The 15,949-nt window shown below is 43.8% G+C and overlaps 1 protein-coding gene across 4 annotated transcripts in view; it reads right to left on the minus strand.

The window, feature by feature from the left end:
- The window catches only part of LOC147435237 (uncharacterized), an 86,599-nt gene that overhangs the window by 38,154 nt on the left and 32,496 nt on the right, over positions 1-15,949 (minus strand). The gene's annotated exons all lie outside the window — the stretch shown is intronic.

Below are 15,949 nucleotides of genomic sequence, written 5' to 3' on the forward strand. Positions count from 1 at the left end.
ATACGCATTGTCCAAGCAGAAGGTCCAATTCCTGACAAGTTTTGGGACAGTACATTTTCCAAGCAATTTGGCCTTTTTATTAAATTTAATTACCATTACCAGGTCGTGGGCTGTAGGGGCGCTTGCTCGACCCAGCTTGCTGCAGCTATATAAGCAGAGAGGGGGCGCCCAATTTTAGCAGAAGAGACAGAAGAAGTTCCAGCAACTTGTAGTGTTCTCTCCTCAGCAAGACCGGCAAAAGACAACCTAGCGTTTTCAACCAACAGCAGCAATCAGCGTTTTTGGAGCCAATTCCTCTAGCGTTTTTTGCAACAGTTTCCCTAGCGTTTTCAACAGTAGATCAGCCTGGCGTTTTCAGTTTCCAGATCAAGCCTAGCGTTTTTGCAGTTTCCCGTGCCAAATCAGCCAAGACCATTAGCATTTTCAGATTTCAGCACTTAGCCTTTGCAGATCCAGCCCATAGCCTCGCAGTTCTCACCTACCCGTAGCAGATCCTCGTCGTACCGTCGAGTCAGCCAGCGTTTACAATTTCAGCTCGCAGTTTTCAGATTTCAGCATCTGCGTTTTCAGAGCATTGTCGTCGAGTCGTCCTCATCGCCATCCTCGTCGACAGAATTAGTATTCAGCAGAAAGTCAGCGTTGCGTTTTGCAGATTCCGCCATTTCAGCCCTAGCGTTTTCAGTTTTCAGCCCGTCCTCGTCCTCGTCGTCAGTGTCGTCGACATCGTCGGCAAGTCCATTGCATCTAGACCATTGTACCAGATTTGTGCAATCTATAGCATAGACCTCTCTCGCCATAGAGAGGGGGGCCCTTGGGGCAGGGTTTGAGAACCGTCTGGTGTTGTTTGTGATCATTGCACTCTCTCTCTAAAGGAACGGAAGGCTCTCCCTTCCATAAAAAAAAGGAACTCTTGAGCACAGTTCGGAGCACTAATCTTGAGCAATATCAACATTCACTTCCGCTGCACCTTACATTGGTATCAGAGCTTTTTGGCAGTGTTCTGTATCACTCAAGGAAAGAACCACAAGAAATTTATTCGCTTGTTGCGGTCGCACGTAACCCAAGTCCACTTAGGCGTGTCGATTCCTCATCGTGTTTTGAAGAGTGGCAGGTAAACCAAGAAAGAAGGGCTTGTCCAGCCTCCCCTTGTTCCTCTTTTCACTCATTGAGAGCAGACCATGCACTTAGCGGCCAGCCAATCGAAGTGAGGTGGGAAAAAACAACTTTGGTGTGAGCGCAAGGCCGCCAAGGGGTGCACCACAGGGAAGAGTCAAGCTCGAGTAAGAGAAAAGCCTTCTCAAACACAAATCGCAAGCTAAAGAACTCAAGAACCTCAAGAACCCAAGAACCTCAAGAACCCCAAGTTCCTCAAGAACTTAAGTACCCAAGATCTCAATGTATGGTCGTCACCCGAAGCGGAATGGATACTTTGTGTGAAGGTGATGAGAGTGGAGTTGGTGACAAAGAAGTTTCCCCACCAGGAGGATTTTTTTCCGATCCTCCCCCATCCCTATCTACGACACGGGTTACACCAAATCCTATGGAGGCTTTGGTCAAGTCGATGATGGACGTGATGCTACAACAAGAGGCGCAACACGCTGCCTTGGATCGCGACCGCGAAGAAAGAAAGGCAGCCTTGGAGCGTGAGCGTGAGCGTGAGCGTGAGCGTGAGCGTGAGCGTGAGCGTGAGCGTGAGCGTGAGCGTGAGCGCGCTTGGTGGCCGAGCAAGCTCGCGAAGCTCTACGCATCGCAGCCGAAGAAAAACGAGCGGCTATGGAATTAGAACGTGAGGCGCAGAGAGACCAATGCATACAAGAGTTGGTCCTACAAGTACTCACCTCGAAATCCGAGCCACTCAAGGACAAGGGCGATTCATCAGGTAGCACAAGTCGAGAAGCGGATTCCAACAACCCGTCACTGAGAAGTTGACGTTCAGTAAGTATGATGGTCAGATAGATGCTAATGTTATTCATCCTTGATTGCATAAATTTAATGCTTACTTTGCGACAACTAAGAAAATAGGGAATAGCAAAGTTTTGACAGCAGCCATGTATCTTGCCGGTGATGCCATTAATTGGTATCAAGCGTGGCAAGAGGCATAGTTGGCCGCGCATCTAGAGGAAGCCGAGGAAGGCGTGCCCCTTTTTTTTCAATTGGCCGACTTCAAAGAAAGCTCAGGCGCGGTTCATGCCACCTCAGTACCTAGCGCGGTTAAAGGAAGATTGGCCCAATCTCAAGCAAAATGGTACCCTGGTCATGTCCTTTCTAACCGTGTTTTGCAGCTTGGCACCCAATTACACAAATCAGATGCGAAGCGTAAAGAGGCTTTTTATTTTCGGGTTGGATGAGTATATCAAGTTCAACGTCGAAGTACTCGACCCAGTGGATCTTAACAAGGCGGTAGAGAACGCTCTCGCACAGGAGATGAAGCACAACAAAGAAAAGCCTAAGGAGAACAAGTCTTCTCACAGTACCTCTCAGACTCCTCAGAACCGACAGAACGGTAAGAATGGTAAGAATGGTACTCTTCTAGCCAATCTTCCTCTAATCCTTTGGCAAAGTATTCTCAAAATGAATCTAAGGGTAAAGCTAAAACAACTGCTAAACCTAAGCTAACCCCCGATGAAAAAGTTGCACAAGGAATTATAGGAGAATACATAACGCCAGAAGAACAAGTCATTTATGCTAAGGAAGGTTGATGTTATCAATGTCACGTCAAGGGTCATATAAAGAAAGCATATCCTGAGACAGCACCACCTAAAGAGCCCAAAGCCCCAACAGCTACCACAAGCACTTTAGTGAACCAATCTGAGGCTCCACATGTTTCTGACACACACATTGATGAGTCTCTCTTTAAATGTTATGGTCGTGTAAAGGGTCAGCGTTTTGTCATATTGTTTGATTCAGGCAGTGTGCCTAATGTGATTTGTGACTCTCTTGTAGAGAGAGCCCGCCTAGAGGTTAGCCTGACACCTCCTCTCGAGGTGTCAGGCTTCGCTCCCGATATGGACTCTCTCATTACGCAAGAGTGCCTTGATGTGTTATCCACGTTCAGCAAGCTTCCTTCCGTAAAAAATTTGTCGTGTTTCCTCTCTCAGGATGTGATATGAGTTTAGGCATTAGATGGTTTCATGAGCATAACCCTATCATTGATTGGGCCAACAATACGCTCACTCTAAATGCCAAAAGTGACTCTCCCATGATCATTCGTGGTCAGGGTCTACATTCTTTACCTCTCAATTGTCATGTGAAGGCAAAGCATAAATTACAAAGAGGAGCACAAGCGGCATTCATCTATGCCTCTTCAGTTACCTAGAGCATTAACAACTCCAGACAGGTATTCAGTGTAACTATGTCAGACTTTGTAAATAATTAATTTATTTTCCAGAAAAGAATTATCTAATTAGTTGTGTGCACATCAGAATAGATCTAGCAGTTCTGGGGCCTCAAGTGCGCTCAAGTTTGGGCCAAAGCACCTCAGGGAGACCCTAGCAGAAAATACCCTGAAGCCCTAGTGATTGGGAAATTAGGTCTTCAATAAAGGGATAGATAGTAGCCTCAGATTTCAGGCTCAGAAAATTAAGCGCACTAGTGCAAGCTCAGGAATGAGATGGGATCCTTAAAACAACAGTAACCCTAAGGCCTGAATTATTTTTACGTGCCTTAGGATAAGTCAATTAAATTATTTTAAATGATTTGCACTGGACCAAATGGTTGAACAAGAGCAAACAGGTAATGCCAGAGCAGTGCCGGTACTGCATTGCACTGGGGAGCAGCTAACATTTTCATTGGTTGCATCTATGTGTGCAGTTGTGGTTCAATTCGCACATTTCATTAATAGTTTGTGAATTTTTAATAGTGAAAGTTGAAGGGTTTTTGAAGTTATTAAGTAAGTGTGCCACTTGGCACACTTACCAATGCAAAACTAGCTCACTCTCACTCTCACCCTCTCTCTTCCTAGCGCCCCCTCTTCCTGCTGGCTTGATAAGAGTACCCCCTCCCCCATTTCTCAGTGTTAGCAGTGCTTCTACCCCCCCTATTGTGAGTATGCTCTACGCATTGGAGCCCTCCATGGAAGCTTGAGAGCAGTCCCTTGAGACATATGTGGTGGCCTCGTGCTCCCATTGTCTAGAACAAGGGTTCTCATAGCCATAGCTAGTGTTTGGTGAAGTTTCATCGCGAGAAGTTGCAGCAGGCACTCTCTTCGTAGAGTGTGGTGGTTGTAAATTCTTTGTTTTTAGGCCCTAATCATCTCTTTTAGGGTGAATTTCAGCAATATACACATAGAATCTAGTTCTTCTGTTCCTACACTACGCATATAGAAAGTTTGGTGCAATTCCATCGCGAAAAAGGTCTTTGGAAGGTCCTCAGGTAGCATTTTCAGGTTATGTGCAGAAAATTACAGCAAGCATGTGTGCGTGCAGTTTGCGTGTTTCTCCCTTGTTTTTATTGCAAGAATGATTATGCATAAAGGGACACAGTTAGCGAAAGGTAGACTATCACTATTGAGAGCTTCCGTTGAGTTTTGTGGAAGATAAGACTCTCGTTTTCGAGAGCTTCCCCAAATCTCATAGCCGAGGGAAAATCCTCTCAGTATTAAGAGAGTAGCTTTCGCACTCTCTCAGTCAGAAGCAGAAAAGAAAGAATAGAGGACGGACTATTGCCCCATTCCTGTGCTTGTAAAGATTCTCCCTTAGTAATAAAGATAATCTCTTTATGGGGGAGACCAGCCCATCTTCTGGTCCCCAATGAAGTGTCAAGCTTTCTCTCTCTCTCTCTCTCTCTCTCTCTCTCTCTCTCTCTCTCTCTCTCTCTCTCTCTCTCTCTCTCTCTCTCTCTCTAATTCTCTTGAGTATTTGAAATACAATTAAAAGTCAGTTTACGCTTTCGTATTTTTGTGACAGTGGTGTAAGGTTCAACGAAATGAATGTTTGAACTTTGCTCAAGATGAGTGCTTTGTAATGTGCTCAAGGTTTCTTTTGTTCTTATGGAAGGGAGAGCCTTCCGTTCGTAATGACAGAGTGCAAGGATCACAAACAAAGTGAATGGACATTGTGCGTGCAAGTGTATGAGACTGAGAGATAGAGAGAGAAGAGAATACGACACCAGAGACGTAAGACCCTCCTCCGAAGGCCCCACTCTCGTCAACGAGAGTGGTCTACTAGATTGCACAAACCGGTACAAAGTGGATGCATGTGACTAATGCAAGTCTAGGTTAGATCGATGACGACGACGGGGATGACGAGACCAATCTAAGGGCTGAAATCTGATGTAAATTCACTACTGTCCAAAAACGCTACTGGCTGAAATCTGATGCCGATTTGTTGCTGTCCCAAAAACGCTAATAGCTGAAAATCACTGCAACCAAAAACGCTGATGCGGGCTGGTCTTTGCGGGCTGAAATCTGCTGGTCTTTAGGTGGTCAAAGGCTGAAATCTGTTGGTGCTTTATCTGCTGAAACGCCATGCAAATGGGGGGCGATTTGGGGTTCTGGAAACGCTAGGGGCTGAGGTTGTATGGCGAGGGGTGCTTGATGAAAAACGCCAGGGCTGAAGTGGTATCGCGAGGGGTGCTTGATGAAAAACACTAGGGAAGTTGAGTTCTTGCTTGGAGGAAAAACGCCACCAAGGGAAATTTTGCTGAGAAGTTGCCTGTTGAGCAATGGTGCTCCTGCTGCCTCTTCTGCCAATTAGTGCTAGCTTAGGTTTGCTTATATACAAACTTACTCAATTTGCCCTACCTACTTTTCAAAAAAATTCACTTAAATTAATAAGTGAAAAATGACAAAAATAGGGAAAATAGGGAAAATGCACTGGAAAATTCCCCTGAAGGATTCTGATGGATTCTGATGGGAATGCTTATAATCATGCTGTGTGCAACCTGAGGATATGCATCTACTCTAAGTGCCTGGGCATGCACGGTCTGCAAACAGACTCACAAAAGTGCCAGATCACTTCTAATCTAGACTGACTGGACTGACGGAACCCTTGTCTTGCTGTAGCTTGTCCACGGACACATAGGGTTGGATGTGTCACGTGACATCCCCTCCTTTTCAAAGTGAGGTACTAGTACCTAACTGTATAGCATCCAGAATCCTGGAAGGAACTCTTCGCCGGCCCACTCTGATATGTGGGTCGTGCGATACTTGAACTTCATAAAGGTCTGCAACGCTTGCTTCTTTGGGCCGCGCCGAAAGCGACACAAAGTCTTCTAAGGCTCCTTCAATGCTTCAACTTCGTTGAGAGTCATACTTCTTTCTTCTTCAAGAATTCCATGGCTGAAAATTCCTGAAACCGTGTGCAACACAAAAACATGAACATACCTATTCCATATAAAGTGACTGGAAAAAGTCTTGTCTTCCTCAAAGATTGTGCATGCAATGTAGATAAACAAAGAGACGGAGTGCCAAACCGTTCACCACACACACACAAACAATGAGATCGAATCTTTCTCTTATGATCTAACGCAATCAACTGTGGCAATTCACAACGGAAATGCCCATGCTTGGTGCTCACACTTTCATATGCTCTTTCTACAACTATGTCGTGCCAAGGAAGAGACCTGGACTGTGACTTCCTTGAATGCATACTTTTCAGCTTTTCATGAACAATCCGCATACATTCGTGCTCATTCATGAGTGAAACGTGCTCAACGTACAATATGTCATGGCTAGAAAAAGGGATCACATAAAGACGCCGACTCAAATACAAGAAACGATCACGAATGAAACACTCGTACAATGCGTGCGTACTAATCATGCGAACACATAATACTTCCTGTGAGGGTTCTTTGGACCGAGGCTCGAGAGCCAAGATCTGTCCTTCGTAATTGATCGAATCTGCAACGAGGTTAGCTTCGCTAGAAAAGGCATCAACTAACACATCATCCTTGTGAACAATCACATCATCTTCATGCAAAACATCATGCTTGTGAGAAATCACATCTCGATCATGCAAATCATCATGCTTGTCATTGTCATCCAAATCATCATGCTCATCATTATCATTCAAATCATCATGCGTATCATCATGCAAATTCTATGTGTCATGCGTTGGAGAAGAAGAGACTGAGAGTCTCCTTTTTTTGAATCCATTCAATCTTCGCCTGCACATTAGCAATGAGAGATGGAGAATGAACAACTTGCTCTCCACGAATGACAATGGGAGAGTCACTTTTGGCATTGAAAGTGAACGTATTTTCCGGCCAATCAATGAGAGGATTATGCTCACGAAACCATCAAATGCCCAAAATCATATCACATCCTGAGAGAGGAGAGACAAAAAAATTTCGACGGAAAGCAGCTTGTTGAACTGTAAACAACACATCAAGGCACTCTTTCGTAATGAGAGAGTCCATACCGGGGGCGAAGCCAGAAACCTCGAGAGGAGATTTCTGACTAACCTCTAGGCGGGCTCTCTCAACAAGAGAGGGACTGATCATATCATGCATACTGCCTGGGTCAAACAATATGACAAAACGCTGTCCCGTCATATGACCATAACATTTAATGAGAGACTCATCAATGGGAGGGTCGGGAGAAACTTGGGTGCCGGCACACTCGTGTTGTCATTGATTGCATTGACAGAGGAAGTGGGTTCTGTGGATTCTTTAGATTCATTAGAGTCAAGCTTAGGACATGTTGTTTTTAATGTGACCCTTAATGTGACAATGAAAACAACGACCTTCCTTAGTGTGCAACCGGAGGATATGCATCTACTCTTAAGTGCCTGGGCATGCACGGTCTGCGAACAGACTCACAAAAGTGCTAGATCACTTTTAATCTAGACTGACTGGACTGACGGAACCCTTGTCGTGCTGTAGCTTGTCCACGAACACATAGGGTTGGATGTGTCACGTGACAAGTGGTATCAGAGCAAGGTCATCTCTCTCTTTCTCAAGGGATTGACGACTCTTGGCAAACTGCAGAAATGGGAGGACGCGAGATAGAGTTCTCTCTCCTTCAACAGCAAGTGGTAGAGGTTGCAAAAAGCTCTTTCCCATCCACAAGTCCAAAAGATTCTCCATACTCTTGAGAAAAGGAAGGAGAAAGTGCGGATGGGGTCGGGAGAAATCCCGCAGAACCCAAAGACGCAAGAACCAAAGAAAGATCCTTTAATTGGAACCTCCCGCATGCACGAGAGGCAGAGGAAGCTCCAGAACGTCATGTGAAGTTTAATCCAAAGGTTCAAGAGCAGGATCCTCCTGATTCTCCTCAGTTTTCTTTCATGAAGGATCTCGATGACATAGTCGCTCCAGAAGACATGTTTCTTGACGATCCATCGCAGCAAGAAGTGCATTCAAGGGAAAGGACTCCTGTCCACAAGGAGTCTAAGCATAGAAAGAAAGAGCACCATAAGAGGAAGCACCACAAGCAGAAAATATTTAAGTCAGGAGACAAAGATGTAAAATTAGACACCTACAATGGATAGCGTGATAATGACAAAGCTTTGGCTTTCATCCGCCAATTTGAAGTTGCATTTGTAGAAGGGAACTTTAAAGAAAGATCCAAGCTTCGCCATGTTAGTAGGTACCTGAAAGGCACCGCTAGCAGTTGGTGGTTAACCCTGATCCTAGAAAAACGCAAACCCAAAGATTGGACTGCTTTCAAGAAGGAGTTCTACGCACAGTTCCTTCCTCCAGACTATGAGAAAGAGTAAAGAAAGAATGGGATCGACTCTCACAGTCAGAGAACGAAACTGTTCCACGCTATGTGGATAGGTTTTGGGACGTTCTCTTGAAAGTCACTCCATTCAAGAAGATTGAAGATTCGGAGAAGATGCGCGAGTTTGAAGCAGGATTGCATAAAGCCTTGCAAAAGGCTATGAAGCTTTACCCTCGAGGTAACTTGCAGATACTTGTGGAATCAACTCGCATAGCTGATGGAATACATGACAAGGGTACTCCCAGGAAGATGGAGCAAAGCACCTATCATGCTAAGCAGAAGGCTCTCCATGAGCAGCCTACCTCTACTTCTTCTTCTCAAAAGAAGAAAGAACCGCCTCCAATGCAAAAGCAAAGCCAAATCAGCCCAAGAAAGGGAAATATCTCTCTCCTGCTCAATTGAGAACCTACATCAACGAAGGAAGATGCTTCAAGTGTGGACAAATTGGACATATGAAGGGTGATTGCCCTACTAAAACCCCACAACCACCCTCTTCTAATGCAGTCCCAGATGTACAAGGGAATACAACCAAGGATAGAAAAGAAAGAGCTCTTCTCAAAGCATGGGGTAGTATCAACAACCAACGGGCTCTTATTTTGTTGATCCTGGCAGTACAGACAATTTTATCTTTACAAAGCTAGGTGAATTTACAGCCCAACCGTTTTGGAGTTTCTATTCAAGCACAATCTTCTTTCAAAGGGCAGAACTCGAGCTCTACTCCAATCATAGGGAAGTTGAATTTAAAGGTCAAGAGTCTTTCTTATTAGTTTCACTTGAAGGGTGCGATGTCATCTTGGGAATGCCTTGGCACTACAAGATGCATCCCATTCCTGACTATGTTCAGAAAACTTTAACCTTTGATCATAAAGGAAAGGATTATCTTGTACTTGCGGACGCAGGTGATTGGCGTTTTCCCATCGCCAATCACATTGCAAACAAGAAAGTAATGAAAAAGTGTGTTTCAGCGTACTTGATTTTTGCAAGAGAGAGAGATGTGTCTGCTTCACAACTTTCTTCCTCTTTAGAGGAAAAAAGACTTAAGTTATTAGAGAGTTTTAAAGATTGTTTTGCAGACGAGCTTCCAAATGAATTCCCACCTTCTCGACCTGAGGATCATATAATTGATTTGATCCCAGGGAGTTCTCCCCAAATCAGCCCCCTTATCGAGTTAGTCTAATGCAGCAAGAGGAAATCCTCAAACAGGTCAACGAACTTTTGGAGAAGGGCTTAATAAGGCCTAGTACTTCTCCATATTGTTCACCTGTCTTGCTAGTACAAAAAAAAGGATGGCACATTCCGCATGTGCATAGACTATAGATCTTTAAACAAGATCACAATCAAGAATCGATTTCCAATCCCTCGGATTGATGACATTCTTGATAAGTTACAAGGAGCAAGTGTCTTTAGTCATATAGACTTGAAAAGCGTGTATCATCAAATCCGCATAGCTCCTCAGGATGTGCATAAGACTTCATTTAGAACAACCTTCGGGTTGTATGAATTCTTAGTGATGCCTTTTGGACACACCAATGCACCAGCCACATTCAGCAAAATGATGGATAAAATCTTTCACTCATATAGAAGATTTACAGGAGTTTTCTTCAATGACGTCTTAATATTCTCAGAGACGGAAGAAGAACACTATAAGCATCTCACATTAGTGTTTGAAGAATTATGCAAACACAAATTATTTGTAAATGCTAAGAAGAGTGAGTTCTTTCTAAAAGAAATCCACTATTTGGGCCATATATCTCACAACCAGGTGAGAATGGACCCTGATAAAATTCAAGCAGTTGTAGAATGGCCTACGCCAACTACAGTACATGATGTACGAAGTTTTCTCGGCCTCTCTTCCTATTATCGGCGTTTCATTCGAGCTTTTGCCGCCATAGCAGGTCCCCTCCATGATCTGACAAAGAAGCGGATTTCATTCCATTGGGGACCTGGACAAAAACAAGCTTTTGACAAGCTTAAGTATCTACTAGTCATGGACCCGTTCTCACCGGCCCTGATCTTCGCAAACCTTTTGAGGTATACTGCGATGCATCTGGAGATTGTGTAGGAGCAGTTTTGAACCAAGAGGGTCACACCATAGCCTACGAAAGTCGCCGCCTTAAAGATGCAGAGTTGCATGCTTCCATTTATGAGAAAGAGCTAATGGCAATAATTCATGCTCTTTCCATTTGGAAACATTATCTCTTAGAAGCTGATTTTATAATCAGGAGTCAGGACAGATCATAAGAGTCTTCGCTACTTTCTCAAACAAAGAAAGTTATCAGAAAAACAGATGAGATGGGTTAACTTTTTTTCAATGTTCCATTTTCAGATTTTACACACTTCTGAAACAAAGAATGCAGTTGCAGATGCTCTCTCCAGGCATACAAAGATCAATGCACTGACGACAATTTATCATAAGGAACTAGAATCTCTCAGTGAGATGTATCCTCAAGATCCAGACTTCGCTACAATTTGGGCAGATCTTCAAGCTGGTCACTCAAGGGCACCTTATTCCATTAGGGATAATACACTATATCGTCAACAAGCAATATGCATAGCTTAGCCCTTACGACAAAAGGTGATGGATGAAGCACACAATTCTCCTTATGCCGGGCATCAGGGAATTGCTGCTACCACTAGTACTCTCGAAAGATATTTCTTTTGGCCAACACTCCGTGCGGACATTGAAAAATATGTACGCGAGTGTTTAGTCTGCCAAAAAGTGAAATACGACAGAAATAAAGTTTATAGCAAGCTTCAGCCACTCCCTGTGCCTAACACGCCATGGGAAAGTATTACCATGGATTTTATTACGGATCTTCCTAGATCCAAGAATGGAAATGATGCAATCTGGACTATAGTAGACAGATTAAGTAAGCCACATTTCCTTCCAGTTAAGAGGACGATCAAAGCTGTCACATGGCTAGAATATTTCTAGCTCAGATTTTCAAACATCATGGATTGCCAAAGACTATTGTCAGCGATAGAGATCTTCGCATGACTAGTTTATTTTAGTAAGCATTGTTCGAGAGCTTGGGAACTAAGCTTGATTTTTCGTCAGCTTATCATCCTCAAACAGATGGTCAAAGCGAAATCGATAATGCCACTGTTTTAGACCTCCTCAAGTGCTATGTTTCGAAACAACAATCCGAATGGGAACATTACTTACCGTTAGTTGAGTTTGCGTATACTAATACCATACATTCCTCAACTGGTAAAGCTCCCTTCAAAATTATTTATGGGAAGCCACTCTTACTTCCTATTATGGTTACCAAAGAAAACGTCTTCGCCGCAGATGAATTTGTGCACAATATTGATATTGCCTATCAACAAGTAAAGCAAGAGATTCTTTATACTCAAGAGCAACAGAAGAGAAAAGCAGACAAGCACAGAAGGAATCTCAATCTTGAAAAAGGACAATATGTCCTACTAAAGCTTGAGAAAGCTAGATTGAAAAAGCGGGTCGAAAAAGGGAAAGTTGTTAAACTTTCCCATAGATTTTACGGCCCTTTCAAGATTACAGATAAAGTCAATTACGTGACTTTTACATTGGATTTGCCTCCTCATTGGCGCATCCATAATGCTTTTCATGTAAGTCTCCTCCCACCATATGTTGGACCTCCTCCAGTGGCGCCAGTACAAGAAGATCCTCCAGAAGTCAAGAAATCCTTCGACCTGAACAGATAATACACCACTCTAAGAGACAACTAAAGTCCGGGAGCCTATATCGAAAGTATTTAGTCAAGTTCAAGAATTACACCCCTTCAGATGCAAAGTGGATAACTGAGTCCGATCTCAAGGACTACCCAGACATGTTGCACAGTTATGTTGACGCTCTACATTTGAGGTCAACTGTTTAGAACCAAGAGGGATGTAACTATATCAGACTTTCTAAATAATTAATTTATTTACGAGAAAAGAATTATCTAATTAGTTGTGTGCACATCAGAATAGATATAGCAGTTCTGGGCCCTCAGGTGCGCTCAAGTTTGGGCCAGAGCACCTCAGGGAGACCCTAGCAGAAAATACCCTAAAGCCCTAGTGATTGGGAAATCTGATCTTCAATGAAGGGTTAGATAGTAGCCTCAGATTTCAGGCTCAGAAAATTACGCGCGCTAGTGCAAGCACAGGAATGAGATGGGATCCTTAGAACAACAGTAACCCTTAAGGCCTGAATTATTTTTACGGCCCTAGGATAAGTCAATTAAATTATTTAAATGATTTGCGCTGGACCAAATGGCCGGACAAGTGCAAACAGGTAATGCCAGAGCAGTGCCAGTACGGCATTGCGCTGGGGAGCGGCTAACATTTTCATTGGTTGCATCTATGTGTGCACTTGTGATTCAATTTTCACATTTCATTAATAATTTGTGAATTTTTAAAAGTCAAAGTTGAAGGGTTTTTTAAGTTATTAAGTAAGCGTGCCACTTGGCACACTTACCAATGCAAAACTAGCTCTCTCACTCTCACTCTCACCCTCTCTCTCTGCCTAGCGCCCCCTCTTCCTGTTGGCTTGATAAGAGCACCTTCTCAGTGTTGGCAGTGCTCCTACCCCCCTATTGTGAGTATGCTCTACGCATTGGAGCCCTCCATGGAAGCTTAAGAGCAACCCCTTGCGACATATGTGGTAGCCTCGTGCTCCCATTGTCTAGAACAAGGGTTCTCATAGCCATAGCCAGTGTTTGGTGAAGTTTCATCGCGAGAAGTTGCAACAGGCACTCTCTTCGTAGAGTGTGATGGCTGTAAATTCTCTGTTTTCAGCCCCTAATCATCTCTTTTAGGGTGAATTTCAGCAAAATACACATAGAATCTAGTTCTTCTCTTCCTACACTACACATACACAGTTTGGTGCGATTTCATCGCGAAAAAGGTCTCTATTTGGGCATTGGAAGATGCTCAAGTAACATTTTTGTGCTTCCGTTGATTTGTGGAATACAAACTCTCGTTTTCGAGAGCTTCCCCAAATCTCATAGCCGAGGGAAAATCCTCTCAGTATTCAGAGAGTAGATTTCGCACTCTCTCAATCAAAAGCAGAAAGGATAGAATAGAGGACAGGCTATCGCCCCGTTCCTGTGCTTGTAAAGATTCTTCCTTAATAATAAAGATAATCTCTTTATGGGGGGGGGACCAGCCCATCTTCTGGTCCCCAATGAAGTGTCAAGCTCTCTCTCTCTCTCTCTCTCTCTCTCTCTCTCTCTCTCTCTCTCTCTCTCTCGTATTTGAAATACATTTAAAAGTCAGTTTATGCTTCTGTATTTTTGTGACATTCAGCCTTGTTTACCAAGTATGAGCACCTCTTTTTGCAGGATGATGTTCCACCTTGTCTCCCACCGGAGCTGTAAGGTGCAGCGGAATGAATGTTGTTCTTTCTCAAGATGAGTGCTCCATAATATGCTCAAGGTTCCTTTTTGTTCTTATGGAAGGGAGAGCCTTCAGTTCTTAATGAGAGTGCAATGATCATAAACAAAGTGAATGGACATTGTACGTGCAAGTGTATGAGACTGAGAGATAGAGAGAGAAGAGAAATACGACACCAAGGACGATGTAAAACCCTCCTCCGAAGGCCCCACTCTCGTTGGCGAGAGTGGTTTACGATTGACTGCACAACCTGGTACAAAGTGGATGCATGTGACTGATGCAAGTCTAGGCTAAGTCGATGTCGACGACGGGGATGACGAGACCGACGTTGTGGCTGAAATCTGATGCTCTTTATCTGCTGTCCAAAAACGATGCTGGCTGAATTCTGCTACTGCTGAAAACGCCAAGGAAAACGCTGGTTTGCTGGTCTTTATCGCTGAAATTCTCTTGCTGTCGTGAGGCTGAAAAGGCTATGGAAAGAGGGCGACAAGGGCCTGCTGAAAACGCCCAAGGGCTGAGATCTGTGGCGACAAAGGCTTGGATGAAAAACGCTAGGCCTGAGGAGTCTTCTAGCGATGCTGCTCTGATGAAAAACGCTACTGCTGAGAGGCTATGGCGAGGGTGGCTGATGCTGAAAACGCCAAGGGCTGAAGTTCTCTGGCGCTAGTTGCTTGCTGATGAAAACGCTAGGTATGGAGGATCGCCTGCTATGAAGGAATCACCCAAGGGGTGGGAGTCTTGTTGAGAGAGAGGGGGGAACCTGCTGCCGAGGGCCTGTGTTCTCCTTGCTCATCTACCAAATAGTGCTAGCCTTGGTTTGCTTATATATATTATGTTACCCAATTTGCCTTATTTAGTTCCCAACAAAAGTCATTTAAAATAATAAGTGAAAATTGTCAAAAATAGGAAAAATAGGTAAAATACACTGAAAAATTCCCTTGAAGGATTCTGATGGATTCTGATGGGAATGCTTATGATCATGCTGTGTGCAACCAGAGGATATGCATCTATACTAAGTGCCTGGGCATGCACGGTCTACGAACAGACTCACAAAAGTGCCAGAACACTTCTAATCTAGACTGAATGGACTGACGGAACCCTTGTTATGAAGTAGCTTGTCCACGGACACATAAGGTTGGATGTGTCACGTGACATCCCCTCCTTTTTAAAGTGAGGTACTGGTCCAAGCTGTATGGCTTCCTAGTAGTCTGCCAACAACTCTGGATAATCTTTGAAAAACTCTTCGTTGACCCACACCGCTTCGTGGGTCCCCCGATCCTTGAACTTCAAAAAGTATTGTCTCACTTGCTTCTTCGAACCATGTCGAAACCGATGCAACAACACTTGCTCCGGCTCCATGACTTCAGCTTCATCGATGATCTCCGGTTCTTCTTCTTCTGAAATGTCCTTTGGAGGTGTTCCCTAAAACACTTTCAATCAAGAAACATGGAAAACGTTGTGCATTGACCATGAGTTAGGCAACTGCAATTTCATTGAAACCTCATTTATCTTTTTAATGACTGAAAATGGACCATACATACGAAAAGACAACTTGGGACACTTCTTTCCAACTTGCTTAAGACGTTGCTTCATGATTCTTAAATACACCCAATCTCCTTCCTTGATCGAAACATCCTGACGATGCTTGTTAGCATGCCGTGAATAAGATTCTTGAGCCTTGCTTAGCCGAAGCTTCACACTCTCAGAAATTTCATCCAATGACTGACTTTCAGCATTGGCATCAAGCATTTGACTGACCGAGCGAGTCAAAAGTTACTGGAACAGACGGCCAAAAGCTGCCTCATACGGAGTTCGACCAATGGCAGAAGAAAAAGAGTCATTTAAAATAGCATGAACCAATGGGAGATGGAGCTCCCACTGAGACTGCTGATCATGCACATATGACTTTAAAACATCAAAAGCCAATTGATT

Source organism: Adiantum capillus-veneris, chromosome 18 (genome assembly GCF_014529385.1).
Source record: "Adiantum capillus-veneris isolate H3 chromosome 18, ASM1452938v2, whole genome shotgun sequence".
In the NCBI taxonomy this organism is placed as follows: domain Eukaryota; kingdom Viridiplantae; phylum Streptophyta; class Polypodiopsida; order Polypodiales; family Pteridaceae; genus Adiantum; species Adiantum capillus-veneris.